General features: G+C 36.4%; 1 pseudogene; it reads left to right on the forward strand.

Moving 5' to 3' along the window:
* Window positions 1-15485: 15485 nt before the first annotated feature.
* On the forward strand, window positions 15486-16886 carry LOC100398112 (cell division cycle-associated protein 7 pseudogene; annotated as a pseudogene).
* The last annotated feature ends 3221 nt before the right edge of the window (window positions 16887-20107 follow it).

The following is a 20107-nucleotide window of genomic DNA, read 5'->3' on the forward strand; positions in this document are numbered from 1 at the left end:
TGCCTGTAATCCGAGAACTGTGGGAGGCCAAGGCAGGTAGATTATGAGGTCAAGAGATTAAGACTATCCTGGCCAACATGGTGAAACCCCATCTCTATTTTGTTTTTTTAATTGGATTTTAGGTTTTGGGGTACATGAGCAGAGCATGCAAGACAGTTGCGTAGGTACACACATGGCAGTGTGCTTTGCTTTCCTTTTCCCCTTCACCCACGTTTTGCATTTCTCCCCAGGCTATCCCTCCCCACCTCCCCCTCCCACTGGCCCTCCCCTTTCCCCCCAATAGACCCCAGTGTTTAGTACTCCCCTTTCTGTGTCCATGTGTTCTCATTTTTCATCACCCGCCTATGAGTGAGAATATGCGGTGTTTCAATTTCTGTTCTTGTGTCAGTTTGCTGAGGATGATGTTCTCCAGATTCATCCATGTCCCTACAAACGACACAAACTCATCATTTCTGATTGCTGCATAATATTCCATGGTGTATATGTGCCACATTTTTCCAATCTAGTCTATTATCAATGGGCATTTGGGTTGATTCCAGGTCTTTGCTATTGTAAACAGTGCTGCAATGAACATTCGTGTACATGTGTCCTTATAGTAGAAGGATTTATAGTCTTTTGGATATATACCCAGTAATGGGATTGCTGGGTCAAATGGAATTTCTATTTCTAAGGCCTTGAGGAATCGCCACACTGTCTTCCACAATGGTTGAACTAATTTACACTCCCACCAACAGTATAAAAGTGTTCCTTTTTCTCCACATCCTCTCCAGCATCTGTTGTCTCCAGATTTTTTAATGATCGCCATTCTAACTGGCGTGAGATGGTATCTCAATGTGGTTTTGATTTGCATCTCTCTGATTGGCTGGGCTTGGTGGAGACTGTAGTCCCAGCTTATTGGGAGGATGAGGCAGGAGAATCGCTTGAACCCAAGAGGTAGAGTTTGCAGTGAGCCAAGATGGTGCTGCTGCACTCCAGCTTGGTGACAGAGTAAGACTCAAAAAAAAAAGGAAGAAAGGAAGGAAGGAAAGAAGGAAGGAAGGAAGGAAGGAAGGAAGGAAGGAAGGAAGGAAGGAAGGAAGAAAGAAAGAAAGAAAGAAAGAAAGAAAGAAAGAAAGAAAGAAAGAAAGAAAGAAAGGAAAGAAAGAAATTACAAGGTCAGTGGTTTATGTGCTTGCTACATTTTAATCATTGCTTTTATCATTAGAGTGTACTCCTACTTATTAAAAAATGTCAACTACAAAGCAGCTTCAGCAAATCCTTCAAGAGATATTCCAGAATAAAGCACTGTTATAGGAGACAATAGTCCTATGTGTGTTTTTGCCCCTGAAGACTGAGTGAGAGAAGAGGTAGCGTTGGAAGACAGTAATATTGATAATCCAGACCCTGTGTAGGCTTAAGCTAACATGAGTCTTTGTGTCTTAGTTTTTAACAAAACAATATAAAAAGTAAAAAATAAAATAAAATAAAAATAGAAAACATCTTATCAAATAGGAATACAAAGAAAATATTTCGTACAGCTCTACAGTGTGTTTGTGTTTTAAGAAAAGCATGATTACAAAAGGACCATAAAGTTAAAAAAATAAAAAATTTATCAACCCTAGTAAACTAGGGTTAATTTTTTATTGAAGAAAAACATGTTTTTAGAACATTTAGTATAGCATAAGTATAGACAGTGTTTATAAAGTCTACAGCAGTGTGCAGTAAAGTCATTGGCCTTCATATTCACTCACCACTCATTCTGACTCACCCAGAGCAACTCTCCAGTCCTGCAAGCATCATTCATGGTAAGTGCTCTATGCAGGTTTGCCATTATTTAAATCCACTATACCATATTTTTACTGTATCCTTTCCATGTTTAGATACATTTAGATATATAAATACTTACCATTGTGTTACAGTTGCCTACAATATTAAGTACAGTCATATGCTGTACAAATTTGTAGCCTAAGAATTATAGGCTATACCATACAGCCCATGTGTGTAAAGGCTATACCATCTAGGATTTTGTAAGTACACCATATGATGTTCTAAAAATGACAAAATTGTCTAACAACACATTTCTTAGAATGTATTCCTGTTGTTAAGCAATACATAAATGTATATGAATATGTATTCTTTCATAAATCACTTTGTCAGTAACCAAGAAGTATCCTGATATATGTGTGTAGCACTCCACAGAGATAATGGTACTCCCAGACTTCAGTGGCAGAATCCATCCTATCACTTAACATAATCCTGGTATACTTTCCTATGATGGAAAATATTTTTTCATTCTAAGCAAACAGTTGGATGTACAGCTTAACAAGCTTGTTGGGACTATCCAAGACATGTGAAAGTGAATTGTATATATGCTTCAGGACTTTGTACGTGGAAGGTGGGGTTAAAATGAGAATGATAAAACAGCCTGGGAGGGTTCTGAGCAAAGTGTTTTTGAGAATTAAAAATGCATGCAATGTCAGAGGCTAGTTAGGTCAAGCTGTCGCCAAGCTTACTGGGATGTCATACCTAACCTTGGTCTTAGTATATTCAGGGCTAACTTTCTCCCTTACACAATCAAAATGTGCTTGGCCAATGCCTAATACTTCTAGGTAGTTTCTTATTTATAGCTCTTGCTAAGATCTGGTTGACCATAGGTTTTTTTGTTTGTTTGTGTTTGTTTGTGTGTGTGTGTGTGTGTGTTTTTGTTTTTTTGTTTGTTTGTTTGTTTTTTACCACTGCACTAAAGCAAAGGAGAAGAAATTTCAAGCACTGTGGCAGGCCTCTCTGTTCTAGGGATTATATAATGGGTAAGGTAGTGGTCTTATCTTTGAGCAGACGCAATTGCAGATTAGCATTCTTATAACATCTCTTATTATATCTTATATGGTCAACCACTTTGCTTATATAGGAAATTAAACAGGTACTTCACTACTGACCACACTGTTTAGCTAAGAGTGGTGAATTAAACTCTACGTGGGTGGACAGGCTGAAAGCACTTCTTTCATTTCTTGTTTCATTTTCTGATTTGCCACTGTACAAGGTGCAGCTTGCTCAAAGGTAACAATTTGTTGTTTGTCTCAAGATCTGTGGGAGAAGCTGCTTTCTTGGAACTTATTCAAGGGCCTAAGCCCTTAACAATCTTTACCATGACATCTGTCATCAGGACTTCTTCTTTGCAGAACTGGAAAGGTGATAAACCTGGACTTCAGTGCTCTATTTTATTTATGTGTTCATTTACTTAGAGTATGTATTCTGTGGCAAACACTGATCTAGGGGCTGGGATACATAGATGACAAAACAGAAAATCTTTTTTACCAATATATTCCTGCTTACCCCCAAGAAGTCAAACTCATTCATTGACACATAATTACTAAACTGAGAGGTCTCAGAAAACTGGACATGTGCCTGGGCGTGGTGGCACATGCCTATAATCCCAGCACTTTGGGAGGCCAAGGTGGGTGGATCACCTGAAGTCAGGCGTTTGAGACCAACCTGGCAAACATGGTAAAACGTGTCTTGACTTAAAATACAAAAATTAGCTGGGTGTGGTGGTGCACACCTGTAATTCCAGCTACTCGGGATGCTGGGGCAGTAGAATCACGTGAACCTGGGAGGCAGAAGTTGCAGTAAGCCAAGATCGTGCCACTGCCCTCTAGCCTGAGCCACAGAGTGAGACTCTGTCTCAAAAGAAAAAAAAAAGAAAGTTGGATATGTATCTTATTTTTATTTTTATACCCTCAATACCTACAATGCCTGGTGCCAAGTAGGTGCTCAGTAAATGTTTAGCAGATGAAGAAAGAAATTGAAAAAGTATTTGAAACTCACAAATAGAGATGATAGTAACTGATAAGGCTTACATAATATACCTTTCAAAGACATTAGCAAATTCAAAGGGATAGGGCACCATGATTCACAAGTGTGGAGAGGAATATACTGGTGGCAGTAGAGAAGAGTACATAAAAGTACAAACTTTAAGTCTTTCCTGGTTTCAGGACAGATATGATTTCAAAATACCAGTTCCCTTCCATTACTTAACTGTGTGACCTAAACTCCCTGTGTCTTACTTTTCTCATATGTAAAATGGGGCTAGTAAAACAAATCTCATTAAATTGTAGGGAGGATTATATGTGATAAGATATATAAAGAACTTAGAACAATGCCTGGCTCATGGAAAGCACTTAGTATTTTTTAACATTAAATATATTTTTAAAGTAATACCTCAAGTAGCTGGTCTGTGCTCCTTTGGAGAAGGAACCTGCAGGACTCTCAGAATGGTCCTGGACTTCATCTATCCAGAAGAAGGTCACCCAGTCTACCCTGATAACTATTTTCTCTGAAAGATTCTTTGAAGCCTGCTCCTTCCTTCCTTCCTTCCTTCCTTCCTTCCTTCCTTCCTTCCTTCCTTCCTTCCTCCCTCCCCCCCCCTCTTTTTTCTCTTTCTGGGGTAATGGTTAGAGGGTTACAGACCTAGAAATCTGATTCCCACAGCTATATGGAATAAATCCTAGAACAATGCTGCCCCAAGGTATGTTTTCCCACTGATTGGCTTCAACAAGCAGAAAAAAAAATACTCATTTCTAATCACAAGAAGACGTTTAGATGCTCCACTTTCAGGATTAAAACAAAAGTTTATCTCAACATATGGAAAGAGAACAAGTGACGATTTAGTAACAAAGTAACGTGCTGTCTAGAAAGAAAACACTAAGTAGGCAAAATGCAATTGTTCAGGGACTTGAGGGTTGGGGAATAAAAGGATTAAAGTCTAGATTCAGGATAACCCCTTGGCAAAATTCTAAAAGATCCTCTGTGTTTTCAGGCTCACTGAACTGGGACCTCTTTCACATTTCTGAACTAATTTTTAGTCATGTATTTGCAATCACGGCTCAGAAATAGATTTAGCAGAAGAGAAGGAAGGCAGAGTAATGCCCCAACATGAGCTATCCATTCCTCGAGCAACCCTGAACAGGCTATAGTACTAATAACATTCTGCAGATAAATAAAAGTAATCTTAGAATGATTAAATGACTTGGCATAATATCTTTTGTGTGGCTGAATGGGAAGTAGAACATAGGTTTGTTGGTAGTTAGAAGTTGAGTTCTGCATATAACAGAAGGCAATTCTTGAACTAAAAGGATGAAATTATGTAAGGTGGGATGGGGATATGAATAAAGCTTTGAGCTGTGAAAGGAAAATAAATCTTGGGACCTCAAAATCGCTAAGCCAAGGGGAAACACCAAACTAAGAACTGTGTTAGGCAACCTGCCTTCCATTCAATCCCTAAATAAGATAACTACAAAAATAAAAAAAGTTACATACCTTCTTCACAATTTGCCCAAAAGGAAATTCCTTGTGCACACAAGACAGGCAGAACTCAAAGTTATCCCTCTGCTCATGTGAGACAAATGTGTATCTGCTTGCTTCCTCTGCCTTATTGTTTCACTAAGCCAGACTATACACTTTACATGTGCAAGGAAGGTAGACTATTTCTCTACCTTCCTTGTACATGTAAAGTGTATAGTCAGTGAAAAGCTAATCAGAGACTTAAAAGAATGCAACCTTAATCTACCTATGACTTGGAGGCCCTCTCCCTCACCTCCAGTTGTCCTGCCTTTCCAGGTGGAACCAATGTACACCTTACACATATCGATTGATGTCTCATGTCTCCCTAAAATGTATGAAACCAAGCTATGCCTACACCACCTTGGGCACATATCTTCAAGACCTCCTGAGGATGTGTCATAAGTGTGTCATTAACTTTGGCAAAGTAAACTTTCTAAATTGACTGAGAGCTGTCTAGATTGTCTCAGATAATTTGGATAGAGAAACTGGCAGCCACAAAGGTATTCTGAGTGGAGGGGCCCCTGATCATTGACAAATCTATAGGTGCTTGGTGCCAGCTTCAGCTATCATGACGGCTCAAACCAACAGGACAATTTGCTGAGGCCTTGCAGCCCTGCCCCCGCAAGAGAATCCCTGATCAGAATTTAGTCAAGATTTCAAGTTTATTTTGCTGTACAACTGCTTTTTTGTAGTTTCACTTGCCACCAACAAGGAGGCAAGTTTTCCTTCTTCCACGATGAAAGACCGGTAACTGCTTTTTGGAGTTTCAGCTCCCTTCCAACAGGGAAAGCAAGTTTGAGTGTTTTCCTGCTTTTAGGACGGTAGCCGCCTGAGACTCATTCCTAGGTAAGTAGCTGAGTTGGGATTTTCTCTTGCCTAAAGCTATGATTAATAAACAACTAGTCTTAATTTCTCTTTACCATTAAAATGCTTAGGAATCCTACTGCTTAATTGTTTGTTTGCTGTATGATTTTGTTTTGGTTTTGTTCTTTTTCTCATTGGGTATGACCAACTCTATCTGACTTGATTAAATTTGAAGAAAAGTTCCAAATTATGTGAAACAAGGCCTCAAGGCCTCTAAATTGGGTAAATTCCCACAACTGAAAGAAAAAAAGAGAAAAAAGAAAAACCAGCCAGAAAAATGAAAAAAAAAAAAAAAAAACGACTTTCTTATTTTGACTACCTAATGGGCTTTATTTACATAACAAGGCCACCTTTTGCTAGTTAAGCCAAACTGAAAGAGCAATGGCTGTTGTCCCATAGCTAAGGTTCTGCCTTGCAATCAATTTTTTTCACGACCACAGTCTGGGTTTTGTTCCTAAATCAAGCCCTTTCTAGTGTGGTATTTGTGTTACTTTTGAAATATCAGCAATTTGTCCTAGCTAAAATATGGTAATGAGATTTAAAAGAATTTTTTAAAGGAGCTCGCTGGTTAAAAGTCAGCTTGATTGAAAGCTAACATCCAAGGTGTGTGTGTGTGTGTGTGTGTGTGTGTGTGTGTGGCTGGGCATGGAGGCTCACACCTGTAATCCCAGCACTTTGTGAGGCCAAAGATGAATCACTTGAGGTCAGGAGTCCGAGACCCGCTTAGCCAAAAAGGTGAAACCCCATCTCTACCAAATATACAAAAATGAGCCAGGCGTGGTGGCACCTGCCTGTAATCCCAGCTCCTTGGGAGGCTGAGGCAGGAAAATCACTTGAACCCTGGAGGTGGAGGTTGCAGTGAGCCAAGATTGCACCTCTACACTCCAACCTAAATGACAGAGTGAGATCCTGTCTCAAAAAATAATAATAATAAAATAAAAGCATAAAGGCTTTTTACATATTATAGTTATATATTATATACTATATATAATTTTATTTACTATATTAATTATAATATAGTAATATAAAACATTTTATGTATAAGACTATATATTTTATATATAAGATATATATAATATATAATAGTTATATATTTTATACATATTATATTGAATATATATTGTACTTATATTTAATATTATATACAAAATGTTTAATATATTATATAACATATTAAATATATATTTTATATTAATATAGTATGTGTGTATATATATATGTATGTGTGTGTGTGTGTGTATATATATATATATATATATATATATATATATATACATAGCCTTTTTTTTTCTCTCTCTCTCTCTCCTAGGACCTTAGCTTTTTTGAGAAAAATTTTTTTTCTTGTCTCAGTTGACTGAATGTATTTTCTCCACTTAACTTCTGCTGTCTCTCCGATCTCTTAGGTTTACATGAGGGACCTAAAATAGTTTGCAAAAGCCCGGTATTCCTTAAAGAAAATGGGGAAGGTACCAGACTCCCTTTTCGGGGGAAATCTCTGTTTTTTTTAATGGAACCTCAGAAGCATAAACAGACATGTTCTTCTCATATCTTAAGCTACTTACTTTTGTATTATCTTATCTGATTTCTATTTTTTCTTTCATTAAAATAGTTATTATAGTAGAGGTTACTCTTTAGTGTTTAAGGTAAAGAAAAGTGTAATGTAGAGGCTTAGAGAAATGTCTTTCTTTAAAAAAAAAAAGTGAACTGTAAAGGCATCATGTATTCTAGCCCCATAATAGTTCTCAATTTTTGGAGAACAAGAATTCGGTGTGGCCTCTGCCCTGAGCTCAGACACCCAATCAAAAGACAGAGACTAAATTTAGAACTACCTATCAAAATAAAATTGGTCTCCCTATACAATCCTATGATAGAGTTCTATAATTTTATGTTTGACTTGGCATCCGTTTCTTATCTCCCTCTGATAGCATCAGACTCTTTATCTGTACCTTGAGATGTAATTTTCACACATTTTTTACCTAAGAGTTGTTCTTTTAATAAACAAATTGAGGGCAATATAGATGACAATTGCCTAGGTTAATGAAACAGTTTATCAAGAATTCGGGAGTCTTAATAGGAGAAAATAAGTATGAATCTACAAGATCTACTTATATCTGCCTGTTTAATACATCCATATATTTATATGTTGTATATATGATGTTTCACTACTAAAATATATGAAACAGTGCTAATTAATTGGCTTAAAGAAAAACACTTAAATCAAATACTTTGTCAGAAATAACAGAGATATAATTCCAAATCCTTTTTCAAGTTCATGTGGCTTAGGTAAATTTTTAATAAATAAGCTAGTTTTAAATGTATTCATGAAGTAGAATTAGAAATGACTGCAGAATTTTCAACCTACGTTATTGTTTAGATTTATTAGTAAAGTGGTTTTATATTTATCTCTACTAGATGTCAAAATTTGGCATAAGGGATATAAAGCTATGAATGCAGCCCAAAGGAAAATTATGTTCATTTGTGTAAATTTCATAAATAAGGCATTTAATATCATTTGGTTAATAAAAATAGCTAAATTCTAAATTAGTGGCAACAAAAGAAATGATTTATTTAACCTTAAGGTTCTCACTTAGGAAAACCTGAAATTCACATTTCATAAAAATGCTTAACAGGGAAATAACTTCAAATGATAACTGTCTCAGTTTTTATAAGAAATCTGGGTAAACTGTTTTAAAAAATCATTTAGGTATTAGGTCTGTGCAAAAGTCATTGCAGTTTTTGCCACTGAGAGTAATAGAAAAATTCACAATGACTTTGCACCAACCAAATAAATATAAGCAAATAAACTTGCCATATAATTTGAAAGCTAAAATTATATTAAGTTAAATAATACCTGTTCATTTAATGTCTCAGTCATTACCCATTTTTAAAAATTATATTATAAGAAAATATTTTTTTCTACAAAAAGAAATGTGTTCTTATTTAAAGAAAAATAATTTTTTCTCTAATTCAAAGGTAATTTAAAAGTTAGCTATAAAACAAGGTAAAGGTAACCAGTAAACAAAATCAACGTAAATAAAGTTATAAAGAGGTATTTTTCACAAAAAAAGGTTAAGAGGAAAATAATTTTTTTATATGAGAAAGAAACTTACATGGTAAATTTTTGTCTTATAATAAAATGATTAGTTTAAGAAAGAGAAATGTTCAGGACAAGCTAAAATGTCTAAGCAGTTCATGAATGGTATGTGTAAGTCATAATAAGCTTTATAAAAAGAGGATTTTTATTGAAAACAACTTTATATTATCAAATCATCTATAATTAAAGGAAAGTTACTTATAATAATATTTTTAGAGATTGGGTTTTGATATTTAAAACAAAGATACTTAAACACTAAAGAATTGGGTAGACAATTTTTTTTTAGATATTGATTTACTTAATAAAATTATAGGGTTTTAATTTTTTTAATGTAAAGTTCAACTTTTATTGAGTCTTACTGTTTTCAGCTTTCTCTCCACTTATAGAAGGCTGAAATAACTCTCTCCTTCAATGCACTCTCAGCTCCTGTAAGTTTTATTTTTTCCCTTGGGTTTTAACCATTTGTTGTGGCCTATTGCTAAAAACGTTTTATTTTAAAAGTCTAAAGGAAATGCTTTCTTCCAATATAACGTTCTGTACTCTTGGCTTTAAATTGTTCTATGAATCTTAAATTTTTCGCTTCTTGTCCCGGAAACACTCTTCCTATGTCTAACCAATTCAAGTATCTTTTTCATTAGTTTTGACTTGCAGATTGCCAAGATGGATTCCCCACAGGGAACAGAAATTGCACTGCAGATCTTTTCTTTTTTCTTTTGGTAACTGCCTTAAAAAATAGATTTTACATTTTGTTGATATAATTTCTGTATCATTATTATTAAGTTTTGGTTTGTTTAGAAAAAAGAGAGATTAGAAAAATTTTAATTAAAGTTATTGCATCCATGGAACTTTCTGTAATTTTGCTTTTAAGTCATTGTGCCATTAAGTTATGGGCTTTGACTCTTGGGTCTAAAAATGACGGAAAGTCCTGCAAAATCTTAAACACTGACAGCAGATAAAGCTCACCTTCAGACCTGGTAGAAACAGCTAATCAAATAAACTGCATTCGTGAGACAAAGGGCCAGAAATTAAAGCTATGCAATTATTCAAGGCCTGGGGACTATTGCAGAAGAGGTGGGCATGTGAGATTGTAAGGGCAATTTTCAGAGATAAAAATTAGTTCGGTTTCCTTATAAATTAACCATTAATATGGAAGACATACTGATACAAGACCAGCATCTAGACCCCTTTGTCAGATTAACAAGGTTTTCTTGGAGCATTAACTCACTCCTTAATAAAATGTTGTAAAGGTTATAAAAAGTTTTTTGGAAATTATATATTATGGTCTACATGATTAACATTTAATAAATTTTTAAATAAAATCTTAAAAAGATTTAACTGGCTTCATACTGTCTTTATTAAGGCTTATATTTGGGAAAATAAAGTCTCTCTCAGAGAATAAATGATTTTGCCTTTTTAAAAAATCTTTGAGTTATCACTTTGGTTTAATGAATGACTTCTTTTACAATGACCTATAATTCTATTTTGTAATATCAAGTCTCTTAAAATTTTTATATTTGAGAAACTTTCCAAAATCATTGTCTACCTTTGATCTTCATTAATATATATTTATTATTTAATTTATTTATTTAACTTTAGGTGCATACTATATCTGGCATTTCTCCCCATGTTATCCCTCCCCACCCTCCCCTCCTTCCCCAGCAAAGGGCTAATAACCAGAATCTACAAAGAAATAAAAAAGATATACAAAAAAATATTTTTGATATTGGGTCCTCTGAAATCCGAAAAAGACATCTTCAGTTTGTTTGACATAACAAAATAATATGGAAGGTATTTTCAAATATGATGTGATGTTTAACCTTGTTTGGATTATACTTATATAAATGTGTTATTATTATGTGTTCCAGAATTGTATGAGATTCCTGTGATTCTAATGTGTCTTAGTAAATGCTAACAGTAGTAATTATAATTGTAATGTTAGATTGTTGTATGCCACAGAAGTAAACAAATTTCCTTTTAATTTGTGTCTTTAGCCATCACTGTTCTAAGACTCTTGTCATCCACAGTTGTTTTAGTTTTATTCTTTTCAAAAGGTGGTTTTATAATCAGCTATAATACTCTGACAGGTGCTTTTAAATGTAGGTTTCCGATAACTTTGGAGATTGTGACACTAGTGTATATAAAAAAATTACAAAACTCCCGTAGAGAGTTAATATGTTCATAAACATCAAGAAGAACAGAAGTTAGTTACATAGACTAAACTAATGGAAGACTGAAATACCCTGTTTCTGACTTTCTTTAAACATTGCTAATTCTTTTGTTTCTGAGTCCAGAAAAGCCTTTTTCCTTGAGCTTTTAATAATTGGGTAAATTACTCCTGTGAGCCAAATTGGAAGCATATTTTTTTACCTGATTTCTCCAGGGTTTGAAAACCATTTGCAAGTATGCTTAATTTATAGCAATAGTTATTTGTCTAAATTCAGCAAGAATCTGTTTTCTTTTGTAACAGGACACAATTGGAGACACTGGTTATTTTACAAAGGCTTTTACTGGAATGGCATACTTTCAGGTTGCTTTAGGGCAAGCTTTTTCAATTCATGGCCCATGAGTTGCATGTGGCCAGGATGGCTTTGAATGTGGTACAACATGAATTTGTAACCTTTCTTAAGACATTATGAGATATTTATTAAACCCTGGTTTAAGAAATCAATGTTGATTTAATAAAGAGCCAATAAAATCCCTTGGGAAAACTGGCCTCATACCTTGTATATGCACTCCCTGTGCAAGTTACTGACCTATGGTAAGTAAAGAATGTCATTTTCTGACAGGCCCTGGAGCCCCAAGTTTTCTTGGGGCCTTGAGGTGAGAGATATAGCAATTAATACACATATTTGCAGGCACAAGCTGGGCTGAAGGCATTAAAGTCTAAAAGATTCTTTATAGAATAAAGTTCCAGCAAAGCCAGTTAAAAAAATTCCTATATGGCAAATAATTATTCTTGCTGATTTTATGAAAATACTCAAGCCAACTATAATAAGGCTAGCACTTATTTTACACATGAATTTGTTATATAATTTGTCTTTAGTGAATATGGAAACTAAAGAGTGAAAAATTAAGTTTCAAAATAAACAATAGTACATGGTTTTTCAATTTTTATTATTTTCTACAGTTTGAACTACATTCTAAAATTATTTTCTGGCTATGAGTCTTCAAAATAATGTTTTGAATTTTTTTCCTTCTTTCTTTTCCTTTTTACCCCATTTTTCCTGTTTTGAAATTACTGAAAATTAAGCTGTACTTTATTAAAACCCTGTGAACTGAAGCTAGACAACACAAACTTTAGAAGAAAATAACAGCAACTTCTTTACATACGTAAACCACTTTCAAGCCTGCCTACTGATGTATGGACTTCAGAATATGACCAATATCGATTTTCCAGGATTGTCCTTCATTTTGTTTGTTTGTAGCTGTCCCCTTCCTCACCGTATCTTCTCTTCCTAGGGTATGACACTTCACAACATGCTAAAAATGAGCTTTCCTAATAGATGGGTAGATGGGACCTAACCATCTAGGAATAAATCATCCTAGCCATGTAATATTAGAAAAACCTGAGACCAGTGACACATTTTTTTCTAGAATGTTTTCTCCAAAAGATTTTAAAAAGAAGAAGGGGAAAATTGAAAGAAAAATAAATCTTGAGACCCCAAAATCACTAAGCCAAAGGAAAAAGTCAAACAGAGAACTGTGTCAAGCAACCTGTCTTGCATTCAACCTCTACATAAGATAACTATAAAAATTACAAAGTTACATACCTTCCTCACAATTTTCCCACAAGGAAATTCCTTGTGCACAAAAGACAGAACTCAATATCATCCCTCCACTCACATGAGACAAATGCATATCTACTTATTTCCTCTGCCCTGTTGTTCCAAGAAGACGGACTAAGTTATAAGTCACTATTCCTCTAACACCCTTTCATATGTAAAGTGTACATTCAGTGAAAAGCTAATCAGAGACTCAAAGAATGCAACTGTTTGCCTTTTATCTACCTATGATCTGGAAGCTCCCTGCCCAACCTCAAGTTGTCCCACCTCGCAGACCAAACCAATGTACACCTTAGACACATTGATTGATGTTTCACGTCTCCCTAAAATGTATAAAACCAAGCTGTGCCCCCACCACCTTGGGAATATGTTGTCATGATCCCTAAGTTTGTCACGGGCGACTCCTTAACCTTGGCAAAATACGTTTTCTAAATTGGTTTAGACCTGTCTCAGATATTTTGGGTTCACAGAGAAATAGGCCAATTCTTAAGTCCCAGAACTATTTAATTAGGAAGATAAAAATAATCTGAGGATTCTCATACATAAAATACAATCCCTCTTTTACCCTCAAGGTGTCTTTAGTGTTTTCGGTTTTTTGTTTGTTTGTTTGAAATAGAGTTTACCCTATTAGAAGTATTTCAGAAAATTTCTCCTCTGGCCCCTTATTGTTACTGTCAAAGCCCCAGAGAATCTATTATCATACTAAGACTTACTATGGAGATATCAGAGCACGGAAAAAAAAAGTTGGCCTCCATCTGTCCCAGTTTTAATTTGGAGAATACTTTCAGGTATATTACTTAAACTGATGTTTTATTGTTTCATTTTCCTATGTATCCTTGAAACTTTTTCTCCTTTTCTGACTTTTAGAACTCATCCTTCAACAATGCTGGGGAAGAAGTGGAACACCTGGGTTTCTCCCATGACTGATTTTTGTGACCTAGCCACTGGCAACCTAATAACAGAGTATGTGACTGAACTAGCTCTTTCACTTCCACTACCATCATATTTCTGGGGGTTATCTTAGAAAGGTTAAGATCTAAACAAGTATCTTTATTTTCCTTCTCTAGTTCCAGTCTTCTACTTTGTCTGGGGTTCTGGCCAGAGAGAACCAGAGGAAAGCTAGGAAGATAGGGAAGCCCTTTAACAGCTTACAGCTCTGAGAGGGCAGGGTTTCATCAAGTTTACTTCATATCTGGACTGTCAACCATTCTGTGGTGTCTGACACACAAAAGGCAAATGGTGAATGAACAAATGGGTAGTACTAATGTCAGTTGTTATGTTTCTCCTGTTTAAGAAGATAAGAAACTTTTGGTGGGCCTGTAAAAGGAAGATAAATCTAGGGACCCCCAAAATCACTAAACTAAGGAAAAAGTCAAGCTGGGAACTAGGTCAGGAAAACCTGCCTCCCATTTCATTCCTAAGTAAGATAGCTACAAAGAAGCTAAATATCTCCCTCACAATTTGCCCAGAAGGAAATTCCTTATAGACAAAGGACAGCCAGAACTCAAAGTCACCCCTCTGCGGTTCACCTGAGACAAATCCGTATCTGATTGGTTCCTATGCTCTATTATTTATGTAAAAATACAGATTCACCAAGCCACACTAAATTGAGTATTCTCTGGAAGGCGGATCAAGGACTCAAAATAATGTAACCTTTTGTCTCTTATCTACTTCTGAGCTGGAAGCCCCGACTTCAAGTTGTCTTGCTTTACCAGACTGAACCAATGTACATCTTACACATATCAATTGATGTCTCATGTCTCTCTGAAATGTGTAAAACCAAAGGTTACTTCAACCTCAGGACCTCCTGAAGCTATGTCATGGGTGCATCCTTAACCTTTGCAAAATAAACTTTCTAAACTGGTTGAGACCTGTCTCAGATATTTTGGGATCACTGGCCTTATAGGATTAAGGAAGAGGGAGAGTAGAGAAAATAAACCTCAGGCAGGACAGAAACCTGAGCCTGTCTGGAGATGCATCTTGGACTCAGCAATCTCCTGCTTCTCTCTCAAGAATTTACACATTGTTTCTAGGTGTCTGCATCCAGTAGTCAGGGAAGCATGTAACTAAATTCCAGAGAACAATTGAAAAATCCCCAAATGGTATAAAAATCTTGATGAGACAAGTCCGAAAGAAACTAAAAGTAGCAGAACCATCACCATCCTTAGGTTCTTGGAGATGCGGGGGGAATGTATTACCAGAATCTAGAAGGAGAGAATCATGTATAACAGGACATTTAACAGGAACAAATAGCTTTGAACAAGAAACGCAGCCAGTTTGCAGTTATCTTTCAGGAATGAAGCTGGCATGTAGTAGGTGTTCAATATACGTTAGCTAGTATTTGCAACAATGCATGCAATTAAAAACTAAACTTCAGTGCTTTGCTCTCCCCACTCCAAGCACCTGCCTGGGCACCTGCCACCAGCATGGACACTCACGGCATGCCACAGAAAGATCTCAGAGTAAAGAACTTAAAGAAATTCAGATATGTGAAGTTGATTTCCATGGAAACCTCAACATCCTCTGATGACAGTTGTGACAGCTTTGCTTCTGATAATTTTGCAAACACGAAACCTAACTTCAGGTCAGATATCAGTGAAGAAGTGACAAATTTTTTTTATGAGAACTCTGATAATGAATCTTTCTGCTGCTTTTCAGAAAGTGATGTGCAAGACGTATTAGACCATTGTGGATTTTCACAGAAACCAAGGCCAGATGTCACTGACGTACTGGCCAGAATTTTTCATGACGACTCTGAAGATGAATCATTTTGTGGTTTCTCAGAGTGAGATACAAGATGGAATGAGGCTGCAGTCAGTTCGGGAAGGCTGTAAGACCCACAGCCAGTGCAGGCACTCTGGCCTCTCAGGGTGGTGATGAAGTTTCCAGCACGAAGTACCAGGGGAGCAACCAACAAAAAACAGAGCCCCGCTCCCCACCCCCAGCCCTCAGAGCATTCTGTAACTGATTGCAACTCCAATTCAGAAGATTAAAGTGGGATGAATTTTTTGGAGAAAAGGGATTTAAATATAAAGCAAAACAAAGCAATGCTTGCAAAACTCATGTCTGAATTTGAAAGCTTCCCTGGCTCATTCCCTGGAAGACCTTCCTTCCCAGCCTCAAACTCACAATCAAGGAGACTGTGAAGGCATACATTCCCAGGTGTTGCATCCAGGAGAAGTCCTGAACAGAGAGCTCGTCCTCTTATCAGGTCAAGGTCCCAGATCCTCAGGTCTGCTGATGCTCTACCCATGGAGGAGAATGAGGAAGAGGATAAGTACATGTTGGTGAAAAAGAGGAAGACCATGAATGGTTACATGAACAAAAATGACACACCCAGGAATCATCATTCCGGATCATCCATGGCCCTTCAGCATATAATTCACCCAGTGGAAGAAATTACAGAGGAAGAACTGGAGAACATCTGCAGCAACTCTAGATAGAAGCTATATAACCGTGCACTGGGCTCTACTTGTCATCAAGGCCATCAGAATACTATTGATACCAAAACAAACTGCAGAAACCCAGACTGCTGGAGTGTTCCAGGACAGTTCTGCCTCCCCTGCCTTCGAAACTGTTATGGTGAAGAGGTCAGGGATGCTCTCCTGCATCCGAACTGGCATTGCCTGCCTTGTTGAGGAATCTAACTGCAGTTCCTGCCTTGTTGAGGAATCTGCAACTGCAGTTTCTGCCGGCACTGAGATGAATGGTGTGCAACTGGGGTCCTTGTGTATTTAGACAAGTATCATGGCTTTGAGAGTGTACATGCTTACTTGAAAAGTCTGAAACAGGAATTTGAAATACAAGCATAATATCTGGAAAATTCACTGCCTGCCTTCTACTTCTCAAATCTTTTTTGTTAAAGTTTTCAATTTTTTCACTGAAACCTGAGTTAAGAATCTTGATGATCAGCCTGTTTTATCAGAAACTCCCATCAAGTTAATCTCAGTAGACATGTGTTTCTGGAGCATCATGGAAGGTATATTGCTAATTATACTTTGCCCTCCTACAGTTTCTTCTCTGCTCCCAACCCCTCCCTCATGGCATCCCCCTCTATTTCCAATGGTCCTCTCCAGATGTTTAGTTTCATAATTTCTTTTAAATTACAGTTTAGGAAAGCATATTTTATTTGCTTTGTGTTGAAATAAGCCTCATAAAACCTAAGCACTTAGAAACACAGTATTAATATTAGCTAACTAGAGCTATTGAATTTCAGAAGGCAGCCTTCTAACTTGTTTACACAAAAACAAGCATGATTTAGCGTTCATAGTAGTTGAATTTTTTAATAGAATCAAGGCATGAAGGTCTTAATTATGTGGGAAAAGTTAGGTAATTATTGCAGATTGGAGTATATTACTTCAGATGCCTCTCAATCCCATGTATTGTGCTTATGGTACAAATTGTTATCACAGTTGAGTCTTAATTTCTGCTAATTTCTTCTGCCCGGAGGGTAAGTGGTGTGTCCAGCTTACACAATCATGATTCAAAGGTTGGTGGGCATTGTAATACTTAAAATTATGATAGAAGATCTAGCTGGAAATTATGAGTAGTCCAATTTGAATTTTCGGTACAAAACTTTAGTATAATTGTAGTTTGCCAAGTTTATATCACTTCACATATAAGGTATTGCAAATAAATTCTTGGACAATTTCGTATGGAAATTGATATTAAAAACTAGTCTGTGGTTCTTTACAGTTTCTTAAAAATTTATAAACTAGGCACAGGGTTCAAGTTTAGATTTTAAGCACTTTTGTAACAATGAGAAGTGCCTTTTTGGAGATGTAACCTTCAGCAGTTTCTTAACCTGACATCTCTGCCAGTCTAGTTTTTGGGCAGGTTTCCTATGTCAGTATTCCCCTTCCTCTTGCATTAATTAAGTTATTTGATAGAGGTGGAATCTAAGTGTTTGTGTGTCCAATTTACTTGCATATGTAAACCATTGTTGTGACATTCAGTGTTTGATGCATAATTGGACCTTGAATTTATAAGTGTAAATATAGCCTTTGATATGTAATGCTTTTATACAAAATTTTTATTTTAATAAAATGTTTGTTCTTAAAAAACCCACTAAACTTCAATTACTTTAAATTACCATTTACCCTTAAACAATGCAGGGGTTAGGGATATCAAACCTCTGTGCAGTCAAAAGTCTGCATATAACTTTAACTCCCTCAAAACTTAACTAAGTGGAAGTGGATCATCATAAAGGGCTCCATACAATTCACAGGGAGTTGGCTAGGGACAAGGAGGAAGAGGAAAGGGTCTTGCTGTCTCAGGAGTGGCAGAAGTGAAAGAAAATATGTGTGTAAGTGGACCTACACATTTCAAACTCATGTTGTTTAAGGGTCAACTGTACTACATATCAGTCATGATTTAAAGTGCTTAACATATATTGATTCAGCTTGATATTCACAAGAATCCTAAGATATGGTTGCTAACATTTTAACTCAATTTTTATAAGTGATGACACTGAGGCACAGATAATTAAGTAACCAATGCAAGACTATATGCTAATAAGGCAGCAGATCCATAATTTGAATATAGGTATTTTTGGCTCTAGGACTTAAATCCTTAACCATCATTCTATATTATTTGAGCCAGTTAGTGTTTTTAGGTCCTGAGCATGAGAGTGGGTGGGAGATAGGGTATGTTTCAGCCTATTTTATTCCTTCCTTTTTTCACCATTTTTCATGTCAGTTGGATATAGATCTTTGTTGTCTCCAGGTCCTGTGGGGATTCAGTCAGGCTGGTGGGAGAAATTTTAGTTATAGAGAATATACATAAACCCTTTTAGAAGGCCTGAGGGTTTTTACTATAGTACTTGGCTGAAGACAGCCTTGTCCCACTAGTTAAATAAATTAGAGTAGAAACAAAGGAATGTGGTAAGTTTACCTAACGTGTTTACTCATGTGGTCCTAAAATTAACCTTTGATGATTCCAGAAGGCTCGTTCAGCAGGAGATCAACCAGAGATATTACTCACTAATGGTGTTTGCTTTAGGCCTCAAAACCTGGCCTTTAATCTATACTCTCTTGTGGTGTTGACTCAAAGCCTTTGTCATTTAATCTGTGCTGGATAAAAGCTGGCAAGGCCAGAGTGTTGGGACCAGTGGCTTCTATCTCTTTACAGCAGTCTCCTCAAGTGTCTGTGACTGGCCATGGACACCCCAGCCTGCTGTTCCACTGTATTCTGTTTGAGTGAATTTATTTATCTGTCATTGAGTCAGGGTCTGCAGGACAGACCCCCATAAGGGCCCAATTTTAAAAATATGAAAACCTTAAAAAAAATCCCTTTATAGCATTGGCAGCCTCTGTCCAGTTCTTTCAACACAATATGCAAGGAAATAGGGTATTGTCATAAAAAAATCAATAATAGGAAAGTGGTAGTGGTGGGTGTTGGCCAGGCTCTAGCCTAACTATACAAATAAAAAGAGAAAGGCATGTTCATTCCTGAAATTCAGCTAATTATAATAATGCCACCTAACCATCTAAGAATGGCTATGGAAACTTTAAAAATAGTTACTAACCACGAATAATTATTATTTGGGCACCTTTGATATGACAGAGGATCTAAACAACAAGGACCAGTCCAGTTATTACTTTTATGTCCACCACTGTCCCTTCAAAATAAAAGGCACCTGCATTGCAAGTTATGAAAGACATAAGACATAATGAAGTTGGACTGTATTACAATAATATATTGGGCAATAGGTTTTTCTTTTTATACAATTTGCTCTAGAGATCATATAAAGCTATGATTTGCTACCTGGGATTTATCAAAAAATGTATTTTTTTGAGACAGTGTCTCTCTCTGTAGCTCAGGCTGGACTGCAGTGGCTCAGGCCAGCTCACTGCAGCCTGGGCCTCCTGAGTTCCTCCTACCTCCCTGCCTCCTGAGTAGCTAGGATCACAGGTGCATACCACCATACTCAGATAAAACTTTTGTATTTTTTTTGGTAGAGATGGTGTTTCTCCACATTGCCCAGGTTGGTCTTGAACTCCTGAGCTCAGGCAATCTGCCCACCTAGGCCTCCTAAAATGCTGAGGTT

The sequence above is a fragment of the Callithrix jacchus genome, chromosome X, assembly GCF_049354715.1.
Source record: "Callithrix jacchus isolate 240 chromosome X, calJac240_pri, whole genome shotgun sequence".
In the NCBI taxonomy this organism is placed as follows: domain Eukaryota; kingdom Metazoa; phylum Chordata; class Mammalia; order Primates; family Cebidae; genus Callithrix; species Callithrix jacchus.